Source organism: Rissa tridactyla, chromosome 15 (genome assembly GCF_028500815.1).
Source record: "Rissa tridactyla isolate bRisTri1 chromosome 15, bRisTri1.patW.cur.20221130, whole genome shotgun sequence".
NCBI lineage: Eukaryota > Metazoa > Chordata > Aves > Charadriiformes > Laridae > Rissa > Rissa tridactyla.
The window spans coordinates 13,729,159-13,743,650 of record NC_071480.1 but is presented as its reverse complement, the minus strand read 5'-3'; the positions used below and the strand labels follow the sequence as shown (position 1 = coordinate 13,743,650).

The 14,492-nt window shown below is 41.5% G+C and overlaps 1 protein-coding gene across 2 annotated transcripts in view; it reads left to right on the top strand.

Annotated features, from left to right (window-relative positions):
- Positions 1-14,492, top strand: part of KCNJ16 (potassium inwardly rectifying channel subfamily J member 16) — a 34,896-nt gene that overhangs the window by 299 nt on the left and 20,105 nt on the right. Inside the window, exon 2 of one of the 2 annotated variants that reach the window (XM_054221869.1) lies at positions 11,724-11,827. The exons of the other annotated variant lie outside the window; for it this stretch is intronic. The gene's annotated coding sequence lies outside the window, so the exon portion shown is untranslated. The remainder of the gene's footprint in view (positions 1-11,723; positions 11,828-14,492) is intronic. 2 annotated transcript variants of the gene reach the window in all.

Genomic DNA, 14,492 nt, shown 5'->3' with positions numbered 1-14,492 from the left:
TTTGTTCAGACATTCACATACTCACCGGTATACACACACTGTTTTCCATTGCTCTTTTCTTCTCACCAATAGCCTTATCTTTGTAACTATTGTTTTCCTCTTAATTTTTTTCTGTGCTGATCAAGTCTGAAAAGGTCTGCCTCTTCTCCCTGTGGAGAGGCATGACTGCGCTATGAAGATCTGAATTTACATCAGTCCTTTCACTAAGCTCACACTAACAAGCTGTACCATTTGTTTTGCATTCATCCTGAACCCTTGATTGTTTTCTCTGCTCTTGGCTAAGCTGTGAATTCTAGAAGAAAGCTTCTTGGTGAGGCAGGCATTCATCAGCACAGTACAGAAATTACGAGGACACTCGTCTCACAATTGTTCTGGTTACTATGTCAATACGGTGTGAATACTTGTCTTAAAAGCATGTTGAGTATCTATGTATGCTATGTGGTGGCTCAAAATTGGTTTGCAGGGATAAGGATTCATTTGTTCAAATCTTTTTTTATTTGCTGTGACATAAATTTACATGGAAAATGATATAATTGAACTTCAGCCAAAGTAATGCATCGAAGGAAATTTGAGTGAAGATCAAGAGTGTAAATAAAAACAAGTACTTTAAGACATTCAAAAAGTAGCTGTTCATTTTGTTGTATAATTACATATTACATAAATATTACATGCTTTTAGAAACAATAGCATTTTAATAGAAATGGGTTTTAAAAACTTCAGTTTGTAAAGAAGAACCAAATTGTTCTTGTTTCCAGCTGCTCAAAATACCCATTTACTTCATGAGTAAATGCTGTAAGTCAGGTGTGATCTCCATCTAAGCAGACAATGTCTCAGCCCCAATATATTCTTTAAGGAGACTCAGATGTAATCTCCTTTCTGTAATTCTGCATGTGTGCTGCCTTGTGAGGATGAGGATGTCCAAAACTATTGAGTGCTGCTTGAGAGATTTCTGCAGGCACTGCAGCTACACTGTTTGCACTTTGATTTATATTACAGCAGCATTTGCAACATGGTATGTGCTACTCTCGGAGTGAAACAGTTCTTTTACATTATCTTTGGGCTATACTGGCAATCAAAGTATTTGGCCTGTAAATACCTAGGAATCTGTGAGCAAAGGTTTGCAGGCACATAATGAAATGTGAAAGTGGCATGATCACTAAGCGCTGTGAAGACACACCATCTTCATAGTTCCTGAAAAGAAATTATAAATAGCTGTTTGTGAGGAGTTCACACATTTCTGATTCTCGTAAGCATATTAGGTTAGGAGCAAGACTCTGCTATTCCGTGTTTTGATCAGATACAGCTGTTTGTTTAGCCCTAAAGATCATTGGCACCATAAGCAAAGGATGCTGCAAGGTTGATTATGTGGCTAACAGATACTTCCAAAACATCTATCACATATAGCTAGATTCTGTCACTTTACTCCCACTGAAATGAATGAAAGTATCGGTGGAATAAACTAGTGCGTATTGGAGGGATGTCAGAATACAGGCCCAAGTGACCATGAAAGTCTGAATCATAAGACAGAAAAAGTAAATGAGGAGTTGCATGAATTTCAAGAGACTGGCACCGTGGTTGTGAAGTAAGTGGGAAGTAATTTGTAAAGCTTTCAACCTTTTTCTACGATGGCCAACTTCGTATTTTGCAATTTACTCAAAGATTAAGAGATAAACAAGCAAAGAAAATACAACAAAACACAAACCCGTTCTCTAAAAGAATGGGAGAACTGGCAAGTTGATAAAGGACCTTTTGTCTGTTCAAAGGTGACCTAGGTCAGCAGAGGATGCATTTGCCTTCTTTTTTTTTGTCAGCAGTTTAATGTTTATTAAGGATCCATGGAGCATCCTGAGCATTTTTTTTTCCAATCTGGCAATTCTACAAAGCCTATGTTGGACTTTAAACGTATTTGTCTAGCTTGTTCTGGGTGCTACGAAATGCAAATAAAGACACTGGCATCAAAAGGGGATGGAGTGCTTTGAAGATGAAGGGCTTGACAAGGAGCCAGGGAGCCAATGGACCGGTGAGAACTGGAATTCTCATAGGACTTAAAGGACACTATACCTGTTGGTGAAAACGAACATCCTAGTTATCCTAAAGTATAAGATAGGATATGTAGGATACCACCTTATGCTTCAGAGACATACGAACAGAAAGCAGAAATGCATAATTTTCCAGCACCACTGCCCCATCCAGGCCCAATAGCATTATTCTGACAATAAACAGATTAGGTTTTCTTGGGGAAAAAAGTGCAAAGCAGTAACTGCTTTTTGTGCCTCGGTCCAGCATGCTTCTCGTCTCCCGGAGAACTCCACAGCAAGAGACTCAATTGGCTGGCAGCAGTGTGTGGTGTCAAGTGTTAAAATGCAGCGGTAATCACAGAAATAACAATAACACTATCCCATGATATGATCAGGGTTTCTTTTTCAGAATCTAAAGATGTTAAAATAAATGGAATTATGTTGCTTTTCGGTTTTTTAAGTCAGTAAATTCCAAAAGAGGATTTGCCCCATTTCTACAATGTGCTTAAGGACTTAGAGCGCACAATCAAATACAGATTTATTAGGGGCATGATGGGTTGGCATACGGCATTCTCTGCATAAAGCTGCTCAGTGCCTTTTCATTCTGGTCATGGAGGATTCTTTTGCATTTTAATCATTATTCGTGAGACCATATGTGGCCTTGCATTTTCCAGAGCGTTTTTTAATTGCACAGAAAAGTTATGAACGCTCTTTACTATAAACAGCAAGGAAAACTGGTGTTGTGAATAGGACCTAGAAAACATGAATTGGAGAAAATATCACACAAATGTCTCTAGTGGAAGGTTTTTCCTTCTTTTTATTGATGTGTCAGCCAATAAAGTGACTGTCAGTGAGAATACTTCCACTGACTTCAGTGGCTGTTAGATCAAATCACAATGTCTCTCTGACTCTCCCCCTCTGCTGGCAATTCAGTTCTTGCTGTGCTGTCAGAGCTGCACAGGATCTCTGAGCTTTGCAAAAAAATCTTTCAAGAGGTCAGGTAGTAGCATTCCTCATTTGAGTCAAAGGATGACACACCTAAGAAAACTCTGGGGCGGTGGAAAGCAGGAAAAGTAATAAATGTTAGGGAAGGACAGGGAGGTTCTGCAATCTGAACTGTATCTGTTTGCTTTTTATAGCAATTGGAAGCAAGCACACAGACTGTGATTGATAACACCTGGTCAGAAGATAGTGTTTCTGGTTCTAACACAAGGAGCAAGCATGCAGTAAGGGCACCTTAGACTTTTACCATACTTCATTTGATAACCCAAATCAAATTCCACCACTAAGCCAACAAAGCATTGTATTATTCTCATATTTTGAAACACAAAATAAATAACATACAAGCCAGTGACTGCAGATAAGATTATTTCGCATGCTTTTGAAAGCCACTGCAACTTATAGAATATACAACACTGGTGCAGTGCATGCTCCGCAGTACTGTACATTATAGATCTTCAAAATTATACTTTTTAATGTGCAGGAAGATTGGATGGTTTTATCCAAAATGTTTAGCTTGTAAGTGTACCTGATGTAAGAGTGGTTTGTCTGACAAGAATATTTTCCTACTCCTGTTTCACAGCCCTTCTTGATGCAGGTATTTTTTTAGTTCTTAATCCGCTCTGCACAATTCTTTGCTTTGTTCAGCACAAAGGCATGAAAGTTGCCAAATGCCAAATGGCAAACTCTATTGGAGGAAGAGAAATCCAGTACTCTAAGTAAACTTTTCCACCCGTGTTTAGAAATATCCTCTCCCAATAGAAGCAGAAGCATTTCTTTTCAGTGTTTCTTCTGTCCAGCCATGAGTATGTTTTAAATATATAACACATAAAACTAGGGTACTATGGAGGCACTGATTTTGAACAGAAACTTGAATTTCTCTGTCTTTGATGGAGAAATTCTCACCAGAAAATAAGTGTACCAAATATTTTTGATGTCATAGGAGGCTATTAAATTCCCAGGTATTTGCTCAATTCTAAAGACAGGTTTTCCCCCACGCCAGATTCGACTTGAAGCAATGAACAAGTGTACAATGAACTACGTTTATCTAGTTCATCAGATTATTTTTCAGTACTGGAGTGTGAAACAGTCTCAGCCGAAAATGAAATTACTAATGTTCAGGAGAATGGCAGAGATGTATGTCTTAGATAAATGAAGTTCTAACCTTCACTAACTCAAATGATAGCTTTATCTGAATTGCCAGATCAGATCCGCAAATTGCATGGTTGCTTAGTTTTCTTCTGCAATAATTCTATGTACGGAAACATTTTTTGAGAAGAGGAGAAAGCACAATCAATATTTTACTGCAAATAGTTCTCAGATAATCTTTTCTGTTAACTTGGGAAAAAAACAAGCACCTTTTCTTTTAGTGCTGATAAAAGGTTTTAGTACGACAACGTTCAGAAAAAGGATTTGCTAGTTTTGGTCTTTGGCACATGTTCAAAATTCAGACACTTTCACCTTGTCTTTTGTTCCACCTCAAATTCAGAAAATCCTCTTAGGTTAATTTGTTTTCCAGTACAAAATCAGATGAAACCTAAAACGAGAGAACAGCATTTTCTTCTTTTCTTTCCTTTCCACCGCAGAAGAATGAGATAATCCTGCTCAGGGTGAGCAGCATAAGGTGGATCCCGGCTTCAGGGAATGCTCTCAGGTGGAAGGTTTGTGATTTTAGGGCTGGTAACTAATACCGTGCAGGAGGCCGGGAAGCTTCCTCGGTGGTTTCCCATCCATCCCGCTTAAGACTCCGTTCTTCCCGGCTGGAGGGAGACCCCCCCCACCGCCGCGGGGTGCCGGTGCTCGGCCGCTGCCGCCGCCGTGGTGCTGAAGGGATAGCGCCTGCCCCCGGCCCGCCCGGCCCCGGCCCCGGCCCCGGCCCCGCTCGCTCCCCTGCCAAGGTGCCAAGGCGCTCCCGTCCCTCTCGGGACCGCTCCTCATGTTTTCGAGTCATTTTGCAAAAAGGGATGCTGTATCAAAGTGCTTCTGCAGCGCTCTCCAGAAGAAAAGCTGTTCAAAACAGTGTTTGTGCTCCAAAGCTTGCTTTGCTATAGAATCACAGATCATCGAGTCCAACTGTAAAGCTAACACTACCAAGTCCACCACTAACCCATGTCCCTAAGCACCACATCTACCCGTCTTTTAATTACTTCGAGGGCTGATGACTCAATCACTTCCCTGGGCAGCTTGTTCCAATGCTTGGTAACCTTTTCAGTGAAAAATTTTTTCCTAATATCCAATTTAAACCTCCCCTGGTGCAACTTGAGGCCACTTCCTCTTGTCTTCTCACTTGTTACTTGGGAGAAAAGACTGATCCCCACCTCACTACAACCTCCTTTTTTAGGGAGTTTTAGGGAGTGATAAGGTCTCCTCTCATCCTCCTTTTCTCCATACTAAACAGCCCCACTTCCCTCAGCTGCTCCTCATAAGACGCTCTCTGGACTCTTCATCAGCTTCATTGCTCTGCTTTGGACATGCTCCAGCACCTCAATGTCTATGGACAATGTCCACTATGCTCCATGGAACTTAATTTCTCCTCCCCACTGACAATTACTGAGATCTTAAATATTACAGTAGTACTTAATGCCCCCAGTAATGGTCTGTTGTGCTGCTTTACACAGAGCAAAGAATTGGTCTCCAGCCTGAACTGCCTACAGCTTAATTAGGTATGACACACATTACTTCTTGTGCTAAACTGCTGCAGGGGGATGTTGTATGTTGTTAAACAGCTCCTGGATTCTGCCCGAGAGGGAAATCTATTTATGGGTTGTATTTTGGGTTGTAAAGTTTGCAACTATGCTTAGGAAACAGCAAAGCTATAGAACCATGCTGAATTATTAAGAATGTTCAGTCACACAGAACAATAACCATAAAACAAGGGGTCAGACACTGGCTGGCCCCATGTGAGTAGTGTACAGGGACAGAAAGCATAGGTCATCCTGAGTGCAAGGGCTACTGCTGCGTAGCAATACCTAAGCGGTCAGAGACCATTAACAATTACCCTCTGGCCTGTGGAACTGGCTGGATCCAGACAGCTCAAAAATAATGTAACCCCACTGGAGAGACTGTACTTATGCAATGGGAAGTTCTGGGGGAGCTTTCCTGACTCACTAAGGACTCTGGAGCCTGGAAGTACAACTGTTAGTGAAAAGAAGACTTTTTCTTCTTCAAGTACTTTGGAAAAAAATTACTTCCTGATTCTCAGTAACATCTTAAGACCAAGGAGTTAGCTATGCAGTTGGCAAGGGCTGGGCTATTTCTATTTATCAAGTATCCCATTTGAATTCCGCTACCAAGAACTGAATATTTAGGATTTCCATGGCAACATATTTCTGAACCCATATTACAGTCAGACTGACGCGTGTCAACTGATACAGGGATGCAGGAGATAGTGTCTGAATTTATTCAAGCAATCACATTCTCTTTTCCAAGGCTAATGCACATGAATACTGAGTTAGCAAACTGAATTGACAGGGATTCCATCTCAATGAACATGTATAATGTTCCAGCTCAGGAGAGTAGCATTTAATTGATGAGTGGGATTATATTTACATAGCAATTATAACAAAGTCAAGGTTGGCTTTATGTGAAAGACTATTTGCTGTAATATCTTGCTGCTTGGTTGTCCAGGAAAGCTGTTCCTTTATGGGCAAGAAAAAAAAACCAACAAAAAACAGAACAGATGCACTCAGCTTTTACATGTGCTTCTTTTCATACTCTGCAAATACTCACTTCATGAAGCCAACTCAGTAGTCACATTGTGGTTGCCTTAGATACATACATTAATTTACTCCATTATAACTTAGATGCTGATTGTTTAACTGCACGAGTATTAATAGTTATTCACTGCTATCCTCAGATGGCTGTTCGGTGGCTAATGTAAAATGAATAAAGGCTCATTCTAAATCCCATATAAGTCAATGGGCATCTTTGTCCTCATTTCATTCAGAGCTGGAATTAGCTATCCCCATTGCAGTGCCCCCACATATTAATTTTTTGTCCTCAAGACACCTTTGCAAGGTAAGGTAATGCTACTGACTCAGTTTCACAGATGGAAAGCTGGAAACCAGAGAGGTTACCTCAGAATCATACAGCAAATACGTAGAGGTCCTGGCTCTCATCATCCCTTCAGTTTGGATTTCTTTCCATGGCTAGTGGGATGTGGAGAGAGGAAAGGTGTATGCCTGAGTTTTCCTCCAACGTGGAGTTGGATTCAGGGGGAGGGAAGCAGCTGGACCTCAAAGCTAGGAGGCAATTTCACATCTTGTAGTTCTGCGTAGTCAGAGAGACCAACAGCTGGATTCAGATGGGGCCTTCCATGGAGTTAAGTTCTACTGATGGCTCTGGAAACAAGAGGGTGGTGAGGAACTCAAACCATCTATCATTTATGGCATGGCAAGGAGAAAGATGCATGACACCTGTGTTGAGTGATCTGAATACCTCTAGACACTGAGAAGAAGGAAGCCTAGCACAAATGTCATACTCGTCTGTCTTTGTTGACTCATACAGAGAGCCAGGTCCTGGCATCCTTGAATACCCACATGGTCAGACGTTATCATCCTTCTCTTAAACTTTGACAACAGAGAGTGTAGTTTAGGTCCATCTTTGTTACTACACTAGGAGGATATCCCTAAGTGGCTTACCTAAGGGTATACTGACAGGGAGATATACTTAGGTCTCTTGAGTCTTTTACCACAAAAAGACTTTTCTTCTCTTAATCTCAGTCTTATTGACATGGAAATTGTCTCCATAGCTGGTATTAGAATTGCCTTGTTGACATCATTAGTAAAGCACATAATAGATAGCTGAACTGCTCTGATATTTATCTTTAGGTCAATAGCTATTGAGACTGCAGAGGCAAATTAGAAAAAAGCATAGACTCTTTATTAGTAGAACTTAATTTAACTGTATTTAAACTTCATTAAGGAGTAAAAAAAAATGACCTTTCTTAATGCACTCTTTCTTTATAAAGTATGAAATAAGGATATTAGATTAGTTTGATCCTGGTTCTTATTATGCACACACAGTAGATGAGAATGCAAAAATTCCCTCATTCAGTTAGGTACTCTTGGATGTCAAATCAAAGACCAGGTGCTCCACAAGCCCATTTCCTTTCTTCAGTGTTTTATGTTTCCTAGCCCTGTAATTCCCCCCAGGAAACCAGAAGAAATCTTAATTTCTTACCCCCCTCCCCCCCATTAAAGTAACAGCTCTGGTCATTTAAACAATCAAGCACATGTTCTTACACTGTCTGCACCTCATGCTATCCATAAATGGTGATGTGGTAAGAAAAACCATGGAGGAAAGGAAAGGAAATGACATTAACCTTTTCCATCTGATAAATAAGGGCTCTATTCAGCTGCAATAATCCACATCCTTCCCTAGAGATCCAGTTAATGTAATACCTAAGGGCTCAGTTCATTTAAAATTATTTCCACACTGGCCAGCTGATTTCTTGGTGAATTATTCAGTCCCCAGACTGAAATATTCTCCCTGTGCAATAGCACATGTAGAAAGGCTAGAGCCCTTTTGTAGCTCCCAATAGTCTGAATGTCCTCTCAGAGGTGCCAGAGGGTCTGTGACATGCACATGGTTTATTTGTGCCCTCTAAGTTAACAGGAACTTTTGTGCTGATTTTCATGGGACCACCAATCTGTAAGCACTGAAGATAGCATACTTTGTCCCATTTGCTGCTCTCCTCTGCAGGGGTCTTCTCACTTCCCTATCAAACTTTAAGCACCTGCAGTTTATAGGTAGTAAAAAGAGAGTTTGAACTTTGAATGGGTGGAAATTCAGAGCAACAGACTTTTAGTTCAAAAAAAGCAGCCTGGATTATGCATGTTGTTGCTGGGGTTTGAGGTAATGGATGTGGATCAGTGACCACTGCCAGGTTGCTTGAGTGATGCACACTGCCAAAAGCTAGAAGCTGGGAATTGAAATCTGGGTGGTTTTTTTTTTTCCCCCTTCCCTCTTTGCAATACATAGATGGCTCCAGTGTGGTTGGTATCTGCTCAGATATACCTGCCCTTGCAAAGACAGGCAACTTTGTATGCATTGGGGAGATGTTTTCAAAGCAGGACAGGGGAGCAGGGCATACAGAATCCAATTGCAAATCAATGGGAAACACTTGTCTAACATCAGTAGCAATATATGAAAATCCCACATTTATATTGGTTGCATTGATCTGTAGTCAATTGAAAGCCATGGGAATCTTGTTATTGGCATCAAGACATTTTGTATTAAGTTCCTACATTATGACACATGTTCCTTCCTCTTTTTTTTTTTTAAAGGGAGTGTAACTAATTGGGTATAATAAACCAAAGTTGTGTGCAATTTCGCAACTTTTCTGATGCTGTAATAAGCTGTGCTCTGAGGGTTCATTACTAGACGATCTTGAAACTTGCTAGTTAAACAGGAAAAACAAGAAATCTGACCTCACTGTAGTGCTTAATTGAAGTGCATTTATTGACTGATTTTAAGCTCTTACAGCAACTCTGTTTGCTAAGAACTATGGGCCAGCTCTTGGCTTGTATGGACCCTTAGCTCCCGGGTGGACACAGCCTAGCCACACAAACACAAGTCACACTCCAGGCTTGCATCAGAGGCTTGGTCTGGGACTGAGCAGGGAGCTGTAGCTGGAGACTGGCACATTCTCCCTTGTTGCAATGCGGCTCGGCTTCTCTCCTCCCCCAGGAGCCCACAGCTGGCCAGCCCTTGTGGGGTCAATATGCCAGAGGTAAAGCAGGAGTGTTGTACTGGGCATGGTTTAGTTCCTGGCTCTTTGGTGTTGAGCTAGTAGAAAGAATAAACCCCTGTGGATCTACCCTACCTCCTTAAGGATTCCGCAAGTTGCAAATCTTTCGAAGGATCTGGATCTCCAGCCTCATAATGCTGAGGAGGGAGCTCAGCACCGTTATATATCAGTGCCAAAGCAAGCTGCAGCTGGATCTCTCTGCTAGTAAATCTACCTTTGATACTGTAATGCTGAGACTGGCACGCATTTAATGCTAATACATTCTTATCCCCATCCCATCTGTATTAGAAATTAAGGCAGAAACATGAAGACTGTTACCATGCTGTAACCTTAAGAACAGTTTCTCACTTCATAGAGGCACTCAGCAGGCAGTGGTGCGTTCAGCCATGATTCATTATCACTGAACTTTGGTGCTGGCCTTTGCCAGTTTTGTCTGGATTCAGTTAACTTGTTCCACTGGCAGGAAAGATCTCTGAGCATTTGTGTTATCTCTCTGGAAATCTTAAGTAGGGAGCTGAACACGATTGAGAACAGTTGCCTGATAGAAGAGACAGAAATAAAATGCATTCTGCAGGAGAGTAGGGAGGAATGGAAGTTGGTCCTGGAGTAGACGGACATGGCCCTCCCCTGGTATGAGAGAAAAAGCTGAGATAACAAGAGGTGGAACTGGACATTATTGTACACAATGTCATACTGACTTTCTGTGATACCCATTGAATTCACCTCTAATCTAGTTCACCATAATGTTAAATTAAACTGGCTGTTCTTTTTCCAAAAGTTTTGGAACATTTAGGGCTTTGCAGAGCTGTTGCTTATCAGCATACTGAATACTGTAATGCCAGCTGTAGTGACGCAGGTAAATGAAGTCTTTGAAACTTCTTTGTTGTAAACCAGCTGCAAATCTGACCCAGAGGAAATATGGATTCTATTCAAGGAGTCTGTGATGCAAATTTATGCAGATGACTGTCGTTAGTCTACTGTATGGTTGCTTGAAACAGCAGGGTAAGGAAGAGACAGCTACTCTGCAGAGAACAGGCCATAGAAATTGCAGATTTGTGCCCAAACTGCCATCTGAGGGAAAGTATCAGAGCACAAAGGAGACTTGCCTTTCAATTCTTTTGATAGATTGCAGGAAAGTGCGAGCATTGAAGCTATTTCATCACCAGCCACCAAGCTCTTGGCTTTTCTTTCTTGGCATTTATTAACAAATATTTCTGCTCATGAGTCCCCCCACAGAAAGGCTGTGGAAGCACACAACTGATAGCATCGCTGTGTACTGCACATGCCTCTCTTTACACTGGCCATTTTTGTGGCCAATGTGGCCTGCTAAAGACTTCTCCCAGCTCTCTGGGATTCCTATCACATTTCAGGTGACAGTGACAGAAGGTGAGCTGGTCTCTATGCAACCAAGTCAGAGGATGGAGTAGAACAGGAGTTTAAAATAACCTGCTTTCTTCTGCAAGTGCAGGCAGGTTAGCAGCAGCAGAGGGTTCTGGGGGAAAAATGAGGACTTCAGACATCTACTGGTGACTTTTATTATACATAGTGGTGGTGGGATGCAATGATGAAATCCAAGGCCCCAAAATATTTGTGCTGTCTGCAAAAAACCCTTTCCACTTATAAAAAAAATCCTCTTGTCAAGGCTGCCTTAAAGGGGCTATAATAATCTGTTGGATCAGTTATCAGAGAAATGGGAAAGGTTTGGGGTCAAATTAGTTCCTGGTGTAAATCCTCTGGTTGTTTCATACTTATTGCAAAGTAGACCTTGAGCCTTTCTGAGAGAAAAAATCAGAAAACTGCTGGGCTCCCAAATGTAGCATATTTCTCGTCAGCTCTAATGTGCTGAAAGGATGGGATTTTCTGTGAACTTTTCCCAAACAGTCTTGCATTTTTTTCTCTCTTTGAGAGGGGGAGGAGTTGTGCCTAAAAAAACAAACCCAACCTGTCCTTCTCAGCTCTGCCAACCTGTCAGTCCAGCCATGCAAGAGAGAGGGAGAGAGAGAGAAAAAGAAAGGAGGGAGTGAAGCAGAGATTCTTTCAGATCTCAGCAGACATTAAGGTAAAAGCGCATTTCTCACTTCCTTAATTATGCTTGTCTCTGTGTGTGTGTACATGTAAACAGAAATTCTGTTACCTTAGAGAGTTTTAAACTAACTAAACAACCTGTATGGGAATAAACTGTTTATCTTGTTCAACTGGAAGTGTGTTTTGCATGTAACCTGGCAGTTTGTTAGTTGTTGTCTGGAAACACAGTTTCTCTCTCTGAAATTCAGAAGCAGAGTTCCTGTTCATTTGAATATTAAAAAGAGGCAGAGCTTTAGTGTTTGTGTGAGTACATGTTTGGGAAGGATATTAAGCTGTGTAATTTCAGGGCTGAAGCCAGCCTCTAATTACTGAAGATCAGGATAAGAACTTGTTAGAGGAGGGAAATTCTTCCAAAGCTGCCTATTGCAGAGCTCTTACACCTTCTCCTGGAGCATCTGGTATTAGCCACTGGTGGAGACAGGATACGAGGCTAGACAGACTGCGGGTCTGATCCAGTTTGGCAGTTCCTACGTTCCTCCATTCCTGTCTGTCCATTTCTGGTGGGGTTTATCCAACTGGTCATTACCAGAGGAGGAACAAAGCTAAAGGTGTAGCAAAACTGCCTGCATGAATTCTTGAGTTAGGAGGGCAGACCAGCAGAGGCGCTTTCAGCTCATACCAGAGGAAATTGAAGGTTACAGACTCTGAGAAATGTTGGCTGAAATGAGCGTGAGTCAGAAGAATCATTCTGCCCCAGAGCTTGCCTTATGAGTCTGGTCTGGGCAACCAGTTTGTTGGAATGATGGTAGTAGAGGGGGCCTAGTACTGAAGGCCTGAACTATAAGAATGGACACAATTTTGTTAAACCTGAGCATCTGTGTGCGAGGGCCTGTGTTAATGTGTACTTGTGCACAAACGTAGATGTGTAAGGAGTCTGCTGAAATATTCTGACCCCTAATATGCCATGAAAACCCTCCAGTAAAGGTAAGAAAGGAAGAATTATGTTCATCCACCTTAGGGTACCCCTATTTCTATATTTCTAAATCCTGAACAAACATTTTAAACTGTACTGAAAATGGTAATATCTTTCTAAGGAGGCTGAGGCTCTGGGAAGGTCATATAGAAGGCAAACTGGTGGACAGGATTTCCTTTTGTTACTGTGTATTTAGGGTTTTCACTCCTACTGCCAAGGTGTGCCTGCCAAAGATAACCTGTCTAGTAATACTAACCTGACAGACAGAACAGGTTGAAAGATGGCAGAGAAAGACAATACAATCGTCATGTTGCTCACTGCATGGGTTGTAATGCCCTTGCCAGGGGTTTGGCTACATAATACTGGCTTCTGCATCTTCCTTGTTAAATTTCCTCAAATACTTGCTCCTGTGCCATAGTTTCGGATTGAAGTTCTCCTCCCATGGCAGTGGCCACAACAGAACTGTGAGCCTGGGAAGAAGACACAAGTGATCCAGATTAGAGAGGGGTGGCCCGTGAGGTGGTCAGTCCATATAACTATTCCTAGAGAAATCTTGCAATATCCTTGCGTTACATCACTTTCCTTTCTTCTGGTAGCGTGGTCTCTTGGGAACTTCGAGCTGGTGTTTCTTATTACCCATGACTCACTCCCCATGGGGATGGTGATCACTATAGAGTGAGGCTATAAGCTTTTAATACACAAAAGAAATTCTTTTATAGATAGTGTTTTTTGCAGTATTATTATAAGCTTTCCTGCCAGAGCCAGAATGGAGAGGGAAGTGCTTTTTCAAGTGACTGTAGGAGATGGAGAAGAGGAAATGAATGCTTCAGTTTTGGTGGGGATAAACATTCCTACTGCTAGTTACAGTAACAGAAATTAGTCACTGAAAGAAGGAAAGGAGGAAAATTCTTTAGCTTTCATGATCTGCAAAGACTTCATTAACTAGTCTCACAGCACTTTTTCATCTTCTTTTTGCTTTCTCCTCTCCTCTCCTCTCCTCTCCTCTCCTCTCCTCTCCTCTCCTCTCCTCTCCTCTCCTCTCCTCTCCTCTCCTCCTGTTTCCTTTTGTTTACATGATTTAAAGCAATGCAAAGAAGGCTTAGGACATCTACATAACACATTCTACAATGCTGATGGGCAATTTTGAAATGGGGGCAAACATTCCGATGCACTTGTTTCATTGCTGCCTTTGAAAGGGTGTGAATATACTGATGTAACAAGATTGGTGCTACGAAGTCAGCCAAGCTCCCTAGAGATGAGACAATTAATCTATGTACTGCCAAACGCAAGATTATAGTACATGTTGATAAATGGTTTAGCACCACTTAGCAAATGTCAGTTGATCAATCAGAGTTAACCAGCTGCAAACTTGCTAAATTCAGGCAAGGTCCAGGAAATCCATATTTTAGATGGGCTTCATTAGTGTAGCTGTAACAACTCAGCACTGCAACAGAAGGGAAGAAATGTCACAAATACAAGTCAAGTTCTTCCCAAGGTTGCTGTATCTGTCACTCTGGAGGCAGAAAGAGCAGGGACTGATGCATCAGTCACTTGTTCAGGAAAATGTTTCTAAAGAAACAAACTTTTGCAAAGGAAGTGTTACCAGACAAGAAGGGTGAAATCCGAGAAACCTTTCTGCCAGAAGAGGTTCTGAATAGCTCTTGGAAAAATCAGTTGGAAAACACTTCATACTGAGAAAGTTTCTGCCTTTCAACAGGACACTGCT